Genomic DNA, 12,981 nt, shown 5'->3' on the forward strand with positions numbered 1-12,981 from the left:
TACTGAGGTTAGCAGAGCAGCCCAGAAATGAGTAGGAACATGTCCATGAAATAATTAAGTCCTGGCTGTAGACACTACAAGTCCAATTTTTCTCTCTGCAACTCCATTTTGCTGGGGGGTGTTTACACATGACGATTCTTGTATAATGCCATGGTCCAAGAAGAATCTGACCAATAAATTGTTGAAATAGTCCTTGGAGTTGTCTGAGCGGTATTTCTTGATTGAGACTCCATATTGATTCTTGATCATGAGGACAAAGTCCTAAATTAACCTGGGCCCTTCTGACTTGTTTTTGAACAAATGAACCCATGTGGTCCTTGTGCAGTCATCTACCAAAATTAAGAACCACCTTTTTCTAGTGATAGAGGGAGTCATGCATGGCCCCCATATGTCACTATGGACAAGCATAAAGGGGGAGCTGCTTCGCTCACTGATCCCAAGAAAAGATGCCCTTCTATGCTTTCCATATTGGCATGCATCACAGAACATCTTAGTAGCATCAGAATGTTTAACAAAAGATCGGAACATTTTCCCCAAAATTTCAAAGGATGTCCTAAACGAAAGTGTAGCAACTTGATCAGCTTCAACTTCTCAGGTTCTTTGTTTTCTTCGAGCTCTGGTTCAGGGCTTCCCACCAACATGGCACCACCATGATCATCTTCAATTTGGAGAAGCCCATTCCTCAGCTTAACTGATCCAATCCTTCGGTTGAGGATCTTGTCAAATATAAAACAACCATCAGAATCCAGTATTAATGGGCATTTGCTATCTTTAGTCAATCTCTGAGGAGATATAAGCTGTGCCTTAAGTTTTGGCACATGTAGAAGATCTTTTAGAAATCCCATTGATCTGATAAAAACAGAGCCGATTCCAACAACGGGGAGTATTTCTCCCCTTGCAGTAATCACTCTTCGCATGGAATCACATAGTGAATAATGAAAGAAGATTGACCGGTGAGGAGTCAATGGTCCGTTGCGCCAGTGTCAATTACCTAGTCCATTTTCAAATGTGATGATGACAAGAAGACAGATGATATAAAATGTTCACCTGATTTAACAACTGATGCAGAACCAAGCATATTCTTGAGCCTTTCAATTTCCTCCCTGAGACTTCCTATCTCATCCCCTGGGTTCTTCACACATTGTCTTTGCTTATCAGAGCCCTCCGCTTCAAAGTCATATTTTACAACATCTTGGGAAGTAGTTGTGTTTGCTTGGACTTGACGAGACAGCTTTCCATGCAGCTTCCAACATTGATCGATGTTGTGGTTCCCCTCCTTACAGTATTTGCAGAAAAGTCCATCTCTTGGTTGCCATTTTTGAGATTGGTGATCTCCTTGGGATGGTGAATGCTTTGACAGCTTCTGTTGCACATTTTGGTCATTAGGTTTGTACCATTCTCCCTCGCAAATGGTTCTGACACTACTCCCAGTCTGTCTTCTTCGCCACGCATATGTTTGATTGCTTCTTCTAGGTCAGGTGCCTTCTCTCTATTCAAAAGTTGGCTTCTCACTGCTTCATATTCCATATTCAGGCCCATCAAAAACTTGTAGAGCCTGTGCGGAATGGGAGAGTGATCGAAGATGCTGAGCTGGTTGGAGACAACAAGCTGGCTGGAGACAGTAGGGGGCTATTGTTGGGTTCCGATGGCCTTGAGATGGATGAGCAACACAACGATGCGCAACGAAAAACATAATTGCGAATCGAACGGCATCAACAAAACCATTAAAACGACGTACCTTTACACGAATCCGAATTGTGATTTATTTGATCCCGGAGCGAGACGAGTCGAGCTGCTCAAGTGTGCAGCCTCTAGACGTATCCGCGCGATCCTCGGCATGTCGAATCTCCTCCTTCTCGTAGATGAGCCCCGTTTGATCTCCGTCGGCATCGTTACGTCGTCTCGATCACATCAGGCATGGAGAGGGGTTGTGGGGAGAGTGGAGAAGAAGGGGAAGGCCCCTAAACAATTCTGGCCTGGGTGAATTTCATTCAGGGCCTTCCCCTATTTATACTAAGCGCATATTTTTCATAAAAACCCCCAAAACTTAAGTATATCTTCCAACGTCCAAAGGACCATTTGCGTGTGACCCTCTAGGCCCATGTATCAGTCTAGTTAACGACTCCAGCGGTCCAATAACCTTTATTGGCCTTCAAAATTAATTAACTATATCATCATATAGATTAATTAATGTCGGATCGATTTAACCCAATCGATAGGTCGAGACTCCGACACGTGGGGTGCCAAGCTACACCTCGTGTCCTAGAAGATACAAAGGAGTGTGTATCGACTCACTCATGGAACCTGTTCGTCATCGGTTACCGTGTATGTATAATCCCTCATCCACTTGACGCTCCTTGGATGACTTAGGGTATGGTCAACTGTCAAACCCTAATCGATCATCCGAGTTAGTACTGATGCATTCGGAAATCATCGGAGAACTCTTCTCCGATATTTCACTGCCTTGGCCAAGGACTTTATTGCATCGTCTTCCTTGAGCTGTCGCCTCTTATACCGAGGGTGGACGATCCCATCTTGACCACTCGATCGCCTTCGTGTATTTCTTGATGCACCCGAACTAAGACCGTTTAGAATCCCATGATTAGAGACTCGTTGGCCATAGCCAAAGTACAACCGTCCGTCCACAAGACGTCTTTGGTGTCTCAAGTCTAAGGACCACTTACACAACCGTGGCGTGAATCAACCTGATTGACAGTTCGGTATAATACCATTCAGGGATTTGTACGGATCAATTCAGTGAACTCTTTCCACTAAAGAGCACCCACTATCTATCCTTAGTGTCGCCACACTAATGGCTACGGGACCGGCCATACTCATCATATGAATGAGGCTAGATAGTGCTATTCTATCTGGATGCTTCGATGTCCTTCTCGTGTATCCTTTGAATAGGAATGTTTAGAACACATTCTTAAAGACTAGTGATCTCTGTATTACGATCTCATCATAATTCACTAAGTCCGATCATGTATTTATGGACTTCATTATATGCATCACACGTGCACTATAATGAATATGGAACGAGATGTGGAATGTGTGATTGGCTTGCCGGCCACATATATTTCCATCAGCTATCACTCTCAGCAGAGATCTGATACCATGTTAGCTTCAAAAACTCCCCTTGATCCACCTGCCTAAACCCTAGCCGTCTGAGGCAAAACTCCAAAGAAACTTCTTCTTCTTCTTTTTTCAGTAGTAGAACCCCAGTATTTATATTGGGTTACAAAGTTATTGGGTCTCTGGGACCCAATACGATGGATCCAAAAAGATGGATCTCATAAGAGCATTTCTATAATATTGGAAGTTTCAGGGTTTTAACAGAAATCAAGACAAGAAATAAGAAATTCAGGTACGGTCTGACAATATATATAGATAGATAGATAAAGAGATAGAGAGAGAGAGTCAAAGTTAGGGCATTGACTTAGGATGCTGAGGTTAGTGTTTATATGGATGTTCAATGTTCAAGTTTTTGCTTAAGGTAGTGACTGGCTGAAATTTGGTTGGAAAAGACTGACTAATGCCAACTCATAATTCACCATGCTTAGATGTCCTTAACATCTCTGGTCATCATCTTCTGAAAAAAGAGAATATTCTGGAATAAAATGAAATAAATTAGAATCTTGTATCTTAGTGTTTATGAAGATTGTTGACATTTGACAACAGAGATAACAAGCCAGCCTATGACTTTGGATGTGAAGATTTCTGGGACAAGACCTCAGTGTGCTGTATCAGTAGTGAAAATTTCATGAATCATAATTTCTTTGGTGGGCCAAAGGATAAGGTAAGTCCTCACTTCTTAGATTTATCTACATTGAGAATTTTATTTTTAAGTTTTATCTCGATGAGAAAAAAAATCCTGACTACACATGATATTTTGGAATGTTATGAAATTCAATTCAGGAAGTCACTGGTTTATGCAGTTTAATATTTTTATAGAAAAGAAGTAACTCAACATAACGAGATAATATACTTTATTTCATTTTTGGTCAATATGCATAAAAATAAAAAGTCACGTCCATAAAAATATTTTTCATTTTATTTGACTAGAAAAAATGTTCAAAACAAGTTAACTTAGAAGATAATCTATGGCTTTCTTCCAATGATCTTTAATAAACAAGGACTCTAGTCAGATGGTTTATGGTCATTGATTGTTGTCATCTTAAAGGATGCCTCACACTCTGGCCAGATAATAATTCACATTACCGTTTCATTAATAGTTCCTCTCAATCTCCTTTGACTCTCTCTCTCCATCTTCATAAAAGTTGCTTTTTCCAATAAACCTTAAAAAATCCATCATGTGTATTGATAGATTGGTTCAGTGACATCAAATAATATATTCTACTAGAAATGATATTACCCTTATGATCCAGATAAGTTTTATTTGACACAGAGACGGTGTAGATCATGCCTAATTTATATTTAGATTTGCTTCAACGTGAATTCTCCATGAATTTATGATTGAATGGACATTGACTTTGTTGAACGCCTAGGTCTTATAATCATCCTCCAAAGTTCACCCAAAATAAAATGGAAAAGAGCAATTAAAATGATAAAAATAAGGGGATAGTACATTCCTTGAATTTTCTGATTTGATTTCTGTTTGAAAAACTATTATCTACATTTCCTCTTCACACATTAAATGTCAAATGTTTGGGAACATCTACAAGACCTGACATGCAGCAAGTTAAAAGGTTCATTTTTTTATAAATGTATTCAGTCGAGTCTAGAATTACATTTGAGGCAAATAATACTAAATTGATAGTATCTATTAAACATTACATATAATTGCAGATGAATTCACCAAATTCAGAATCAAAGTATTTTCTGATTAAAAAAAACATGAAAATAAAAAAATTATGGTGAATTATAAGTATGGGGAAACAACAGAATGGTCCTTAATATTGTGAACTAAGGGTGAATTAGAAATAATATATTGAAATATTCTAACTGGGATGAACAAAATCTAAATTTGAGAAATAAGTAAATGAATTGAGATAGAGGTTCCTCAATATATCATTCAAGAGACATGTATTTGGATTCTGATATAATGGGACTTGATTTTAGCTTAGTAAACTTGATTAAAGAAAGGAATTTCATATTAAGGTTGAGAATATATTTAATTGTATAGAATAAATTGAAGTCAGGAGGAAATTGGGGGTAATTGAGAGTGAAAGGGCTTCTCAGACTTGGTGTAATAGAGAAGAATATTGCAACTGAATTTGAAGTTGAATTTGGATTCATTAAGAATATAAGAGAGTGATATTGTTAGTTGAGTGAGAATGGTAATCAAGAGATTCTTAAACTGGATTTGACTAAATTGTTGGAGACTCAAAGAACACAGGACATTTATATTGAGAAAGAGATGTGGTTTTTTGATTGTGTGCTTTCTGCCAACCTTTTTATCAGAGAACAAGCTTTGAAGGAAGGCTCAAAGATAGAAATGTTTTAAGAACTCTATTGAAAGGCAAGTCTATTGTGCAAACCAAGTGGCTGAGGGAGAAGATTGGGAGTGCAGAAGCAAAGAAGCATTTTCATGGTTATTCAGAGGGATTATATTGATTACTTAGTTCATACAGATTATTAAATGGTTTATATTGATGACTTTATCTTGTGGACTAAATTGACGAGTCTATTAATAAGGCTAAGTGCTTAGATTTCAAGACTACTGATACAACTATTGTGAGAATGAGACTCTGGAGAAAATAAATATCCTTAATTTGACTATTATATGGTTGAACAGCAACACCATGTGTCTTTCTACCTCATCTAGCCTTTTATTTATACAGTTCTAAAAACCTACATACATTATTAAAGTACAGTTAGAAACCATTAAGATAGAAGAGGACATAAAGAGAGAGGCATAGAGAGAGAGGGTGTGTGACATAGAGAGAGAGACAGAGGGACAGAGAGTGACTTGAGAGAGACATAAAGAGAGATATAGAGAGACAGAGGGACAGAGAGTGACTTGAGAGAGACATAGAGAGAGATATAGAGAGACAGAGGGACAGAGAGTGACTTGAGAGAGATATAGAGAGAGACAGAGGGGCAGAGAGTGACTTGAGAGAGAGGCGTGGAGAGAGAGATAGAAAGACAGAGGCAGAGAGTAACTTGCGATAGAGACAGAGGGACAGAGAGTGACTTGAGAGAGAGATAGAGGGAGGACAGAGAGTGGACTTGAGAGAGAGATAGAGAGAGGGGCAGAGATTGACCTGAGAGCGAGACATGGAGAGAGATATAGAGAAACAAAGAGTGACTTGAGAGAGAGACAGAGGGACAGAGAGTGACTTGAGAGAGACATTGAGAGAGAGATAGATAGACACGTGGACAGGGAGTCATCTGAGAGGGAGACAGAGGGACAGAGCGACAGAGATTGACTTGAGAGAGAACATGGAGGGAGAGAGAGATAAAGAGACAGTGGGACAGAGAGTGACTTGAGAGAGAACATGGGGAGAGAGAGAGATAAAGAGACAGTGGGACAGAGAGTGACTTGAGAGAGATATACAGAGTAAAGATTTATAATTAGAGAGGGAAGGAGAGAGAGATAGAGAGAAGCAGGCTTAGAGGTATATGGGGAAAAGAAAGATTGAGAGACAGAAAATGAGACATAGATACATATTTAGAGAGATACATAGATAGATGGAGAGAGAGATACATAATCATTGACAGATACAGAGAGATGAACTCCTGATCTACAATGACAATGAAGAGTTGTGATCCAGGCAAGTAATGGATGAAGTGAAAACTCAAGAGGAATTGGAAGAAGCAAAGGAGGCGAACCCGCGGTCGGCGATGAAATCAATGAGAGAAAAAGTGTAGCACGAGGAACCGGATGTGTCTGTTCATTCTCTCTTTTTGTCTAGTGGCCGGAGACGACGTCGAATTCTAGAAGCACGCGTCCAACATGCAGCAGCAGCAGAGCCCAGCTAAGCTGCAGTCCGATCAAGTTGCTTCAGCCACTTGAATGAAGAAGAAGAAGACGAACACGAACACGAACACGAACACGAATATGAAGGAGACGAGCAGGAATAACAAGGACATGAACACGAACACGAACACAGACATGAACATGAGCTAGGACACAAATATGAACAAGAACAAGAAAGAAAATCAAAAGAAGGAAAATGACATGAACATGAAGAAGAACGAGAAAGAAAATGAAAAGAAGAAAAAGGACATGAACGTGAACAAGGATATGAACGTGATGATGATGATGATGATGATGAACAAGAACAAGAAGAATTGCTAGAAGAAGAAGATGATGATGATGAACAAGAACAAGAAGAATTCCAAGAAGAATTCCAAGAAGAAGAAGAAGAAGATTATGATAATGATGATGATGAACAAGAACAAGAAGAAGATGATGATGATGATGAACAAGAACAAGAAGAATTCCAAGAAGAAGAAGAAGAAGTAGATGATGATGATGATGATGATGATGATGAACAAGAACAAGAAGAATTGCTAGAAGAAGAAGATGATGATGAACAAGAACAAGAAGAATTGCTAGAAGAAGACGAAGAAGAAGAAGAAGAAGAAGAAGAAGAAGATGATGATGATGATGATGAACAAGAACAAGAAGAATTGCTAGAAGAAGAAGAAGAAGAAGAAGAAGAAGAAGAAGATGATGATGATGAACAAGAACAAGAAGAATTCCAAGAAGAAGAAGAAGAAGAAGAAGAAGAAGAAGAAGGTGATGATGATGAACAAGAACAAGAAGAATTCCAAGAAGAAGAAGAAGAAGAAGAAGAAGAAGAAGAAGAAGAAGAAGAAGAAGAAGAAGAAGAAGAAGAAGAAGATGATGATGATAATGATGAACAAGAACAAGAACAAGAAGAATTACAAGAACACGAAGAAAAAGAGACGGAGGTTCTTACAGTCCTGTGAGGAGGGATGAGTTGTCACTCTTCTTCTGTTCTTGTTGGTACTGTGGCGGAGGATAGCCCTGAGGAGGATAGCCTGGAGGAGGATATCCCTGGGGAGGATATCCTTGGGCTGGATACGCCCCTTGAGGAGGGTACCCTGGCGGCGGATACGCATCCTTGGGGTAGCCCTCTGGCGGATACCCTGTCAAGAATAAGAACAATTAAGATGATGATGATGATGATAACGACAATGATGGTGATGTTCAATTGAAGGGATGTGTGGAATTCTAATGATACGATGATGTTGAGCTGAAGCGATTAGTGGTATTCAGATAATTTTATAATTTTGAAGAAAACTTGTAACTGAAATTTTCAGCAGCAGAAGAAGATAATGATGATGAATACCTGAAACAAAAAGCGGAACTTTGAGGAGGAGATGATGATGAGGTTGAACGGAAACAGATCAGAGTAATTTTATGAAGAAGAAGATGATGAAAATGATATTGAACTGAAACAGATAAGTGGAACTTTAAGAAGCAGAGGATGATGAAGATGAACTGGACAGATCAGCGGAGTCCTTGGAAGAAATGGATATGATGATGATTAACTGAAAAGATCAGCAGAACTTAAAGAAAAAGAGGAACATGATGATCATGGCAGTGAACAGAAACAGATCAGCAAAAGTTTTAAGACGCAGATGAAAACGATACTGATGATGACGACTGAAAAAGATTATCAGAACTTTAAGAAAAAGAGGACGATGATGATGACATTGAACAGAAACAGATCAGCAAATTTTTTAAGAAGCAGGTGATAATGATGTCGAACCGAAACAGATCAGCGGAACAACAAGAATAAGAGAAAAAAAAGGACGACGATAGTGTCAGACCGGACTAGATCAGCAGAATTTTAACAAGATGAAACAGATCGCAGTATTCTTCTACACAAAGGATCACCAAGACGTCGATCCGGAACAGATCAAACCGAAAACAGATCGGCAAAATTTTTTTAAGAGGACGATAATGTCATAACAGAACAGATCGGCGAGAAATCAAACTAAAACAGATCAGTAGAATTCCAAGATGAAGAAAAAGACGATGCTGATGTTGAAATGGAACGGATCGAAGCGATTTTTCAGCCATAGGAAGAGATCAGTACCTTGAGGCGGAGGTACTCCGACTGGGGGCGGCGGCTGGTTGTAAGCGCTCATCGCGCCGCTCAAGAACGGGAAGCGACTTACAAGGAGAGGAAGAAGAAGAGAAGATTCAAGATTGGGCACAGCGCAGAGATCTAGGGAGAGCTCAGGTTGAAATATATAGCGACGGGATTGGGGGAGAAATCGAGACAGCGACAAACGAAGCCTCCTCGATCTTCTTCAGCGCGTCCAAAGCGCGTCCAGGATAAAAGTAAAAGCTAGAGAGATAAAGAGAGCTAGAGAGAGATAGAGAGAAAAATAAAGAGAGAGAGAGATAAAGACGTAGAGTAAGAGATAGAGAGAAAAATAAAGAGAGAGAGAGATAAAGACGTAGAGTAAGAGATAGAGAGAGATAGAGAGAAAAATAAAGAGAGAGATAGAGACGTAGAGTAAGAGATAGAGAGAAAAATAAAGAGAGAGAGAGATAAAGACGTAGAGTAAGAGATAGAGAGAAAAATAAAGAGAGAGAGAGATAAAGACGTAGAGTAAGAGATAGAGAGAGAGAGAGAGAAAAATAAAGAGAGAGATAGAGACGTAGAGTAAGAGATAGAGAGAAAAATAAAGAGAGAGAGAGATAAAGACGTAGAGTAAGAGATAGAGAGAGATAGAAAAATAAAGAGAGATAAAGACATAGAGTAGGAGATAGAGAGATAGAGAGAGAAAAATAAAGATAGAGAGATAAAGACAGAGTAGGAGATAGAGAGAGATAAAGAGAGAAAAATAAAGATAGAGAGATAAAGACAGAGTAGGAGATAGAGAGAGATAAAGAGAGATATAGAGATAGAGAGATAGAGATAGAGAGAGATAAATAGAGATAAAGAGATAGAGAGAAAAATAAAGAGAGAGAGAGATAAAGACGTAGAGTAAGAGATAGAGAGAGATAGAAAAATAAAGAGAGATAAAGACATAGAGTAAGAGATAGAGAGATAGAGAGAGAAAAATAAAGATAGAGAGATAAAGACAGAGTAGGAGATAGAGAGAGATAAAGAGAGATAGAGAGATAGAGAGATAGAGAGATAGAGATAGAGAGAGATAAATAGAGATAAAGAAAGATAAAGAGATAAAGAGAGAGAGATAAAGACAGGGAGGGATAGAGCTAAATAGCGATAGAGAGATAAAGAAAGAGAAAGAGAGAGAGATATAGAGATAGAGATAAATATATTGAGAGAGATAAAGACAGAGAGAGGATAGAGATAAAGAGAGAGAAAGAGGAAGAGAAAGATAGAGAGAGCAATAGCGAGAAAGATTAAGAGAGAGAGATAAAGAGATAGATATAAAGAGAGATAAACACACAGAGAGAGATAGCGACACGGAGAGAGAGATAAAGAGATAGATATAGAGAGAGATAAACAAAGAGAGAGACAGAGAGAGAGATAAAGAGATAGGTATAGAGAGAGATAAAGACACTGAGAGAGATAAATAGATAGATATAGAGAGAGAGATAAAGACAGAGAGGGATAGAGAGATAAATAAAGAGAGAGAGAGAGAAAGATGAAGACAAAAGGAGAGAAAGAGGGAGGTAAAGACAGAGAAAAAGAGAGAGAGAGTGATAAAGAAAGAAAGAAGTAAATTTCCGTGTGATGTTTATAAATTCAAGATGGGCCAAAGTGGACAATGTCTCGTCTATACTGTACCCCACATGACCAACCTTAAAATTTTAACAAAACCGCAAACTTAGAGCTGAAGTTTGATCCCATCGCAGCAAAAAACCTGAACTAAAATCTGAAGTTAGACTTGGTCTTCGTCCGCTAAGGATTGGTCTGGTCAGTTTGACTGGTCAATGTCAAAGTTAAAGTTAAAAAGTCATTGTCATGGTTTTGATTTTAAGAGCTCAAATTTAGTATTGAAAGATAAATCTAAGCTTCCAAGAGTGAAAATGAAAGAGATGTTTAGACATGGGGAGAGTAAGGAGGAAATATATACAATTAGAGAGGAGGGAGAGTGAAGAGGAAAGAGAGAATTAGAGGGGGGGAGTAAGAGGGAAAGAGAACGGTCAGCGTTGGAGAGAGTGAGATGGAAAGAGCGAGAACCTTTGAGAGAGGGAGTGAGAGTGTGAGTGAAAGAGAGGGTGGATAGGGGAGGGGAGGAGAGGGAGAGGGAAATATAGAAAGGTAGAGAGGGGGAATAGAGTAAGCGGGAAATATACAAATTAAGGAGAGGATAGAGTGAGAGGAAGAGAAAGAATTTGAGAGAGGGAGAGGGAAATATAGAAAGGTAGAGAGGGGGAACAGAGTAAGCGGGAAATATACAAAATTAAGGAGAGGATAGAGTGAGAGGAAGAGAGATAATTTGAGATAGGGAGAAGAGAGAGAGAGGGAGAGAGAATTAGAGAGGGCCGGTGAGAGAGAGAGAGAGAGAGAGAGAGAGAGAGAGAGAGATGGATAGAGGGAGAGAGTAATGGGGAAATAGTTAGAAGGGAGAGATAGAGAGAGAGTGTGTGTCAGAGAGAGAGAGAGAGAGAGAGAGAGAGAGAGAGAGAGAGGGAGAGAGCGGGGGAGAGAGAGGGAGAGAGAGAGAGAGAGAGCGAGAGAGAGAGAGAGAGAGAGAGAGAGAGCGGGAGAGAGAGAGAGAGAGAGAGAGAGAGAGAGAGAGAGAGAGAGAGAGAGAGAGAGAGAGAGAGAGAGAGAGAGAGAGAGAGAGAGAGAGAGAGAGAGAGAGAGAGAGAGAGAGAGAGAGAGAGAGAGAGCGAGAGAGAGAGAGAGAGAGAGAGAGCGAGAGCGATAGATAGTGAGAGGGAGAGAAAAAGAGTTAGAGAAAGAAAGTGAGAAAGCGATAGGGAGATTGAGAGAGAGAGGTATATAAGTGTATATAATAGTAATTGTACATCCAGTCTTTGGTCCAGTCTGGCGATACAAACTACAATTAGTCAGAAAGTGGGGTCTACATTAGAAATACTTTGATGTTATTATTTTTGGTCTGCTCTAACCAAACGGTCCAAACAGTGGTCTGACTGTGACTTTCCATAATCACGCTCCCCATCATGATAGATGATGATGAATTATTTTTCCCCCCCAACAAGATGACGGGGAAATATACAAAGTATGGGCAATGGTTCAGAATGTCCCCGAAGTGATGGGATGGATGATAATTGATGATGAGGTAATTTTTTATGGGAAGTTCTTAATGTTTCTTGTCTTTTCATTGTTGGGTTCTCGAGGCCTTGATTTGGATGAACATGATGATTCCTTGCAGTAGAAGACTTAAACAAAATCGTAACGACATTACTATAATCATGAAAGGAAGAATATGTACACTTATTGCGTCCTTGATTTCTTGGATCCTGGAGTGAGATGAGGAAATCCGCTCATGTGTACAACCTCTAGATATATCCACACAATCCTCGGCACGTCAAATCTCCTCCTTTGCCTTGAAAAGCTTCATGGACCCTTTGTCGTCATCGTTGCGCTGACACGATCACATTTAGAGTGGAGTTGATGTGTGGGAAGAAAGGAGAAGAAGCGGACATCCCCTAAACGTCTCCACATTTATGGCTACAAGATTGACCATACTCCTCATATGAGTAGGAAAAGAAAATGATATTCTATCCAGATATTTTATAGTTATTTTCGAGTATCCTTTGAATAGGAATGTTTAGAACACATGTTTAAAGACTGATTATCATCGCATTATGATATCATAATCCAATTAGTCATTGCATGTATTCATGTTGCGTGTGTTATAATGAATATACATTGTATCAATGAATATGTAACGAGATGTGGAATGTGTGATTGTCTTGTATGCCACATATATTTCAAAAACTATTTTTGGTCCGTTGGATGTATATATTGACATGAGGTGAAGGATCTTATTGAGAATTGACTGGGGCTTATTTTGGGTTCTAGAGATCTAGAAATAGATGAAGATGAGGATTCCGTGCAATGAAAAACTCATAATAGAATTGTA

At 39.2% G+C, this 12,981-nt stretch overlaps 1 long non-coding RNA gene across 2 annotated transcripts; it reads right to left on the reverse strand.

Annotated features, from left to right (window-relative positions):
- Nucleotides 1–490: 490 nt before the first annotated feature.
- Nucleotides 491–9,249, reverse strand: LOC144706338 (uncharacterized). 2 transcript variants are annotated; one of them, XR_013582234.1, is made up of 4 exons: nucleotides 9,039–9,249; nucleotides 7,893–8,082; nucleotides 1,048–6,946; nucleotides 491–716 (listed from the first exon to the last, which is right to left on the reverse strand). It is a non-coding gene; the product is annotated as an uncharacterized LOC144706338 (long non-coding RNA). The 2 variants fall into 2 exon arrangements; XR_013582235.1 differs by having other exon boundaries at nucleotides 491–1,612; nucleotides 1,739–6,946; nucleotides 9,039–9,246.
- Nucleotides 9,250–12,981: the final 3,732 nt, after the last annotated feature.

This window comes from Wolffia australiana, chromosome 8 (assembly GCF_029677425.1).
Source record: "Wolffia australiana isolate 7733 chromosome 8, ASM2967742v1".
In the NCBI taxonomy this organism is placed as follows: Eukaryota; Viridiplantae; Streptophyta; class Magnoliopsida; order Alismatales; family Araceae; genus Wolffia; species Wolffia australiana.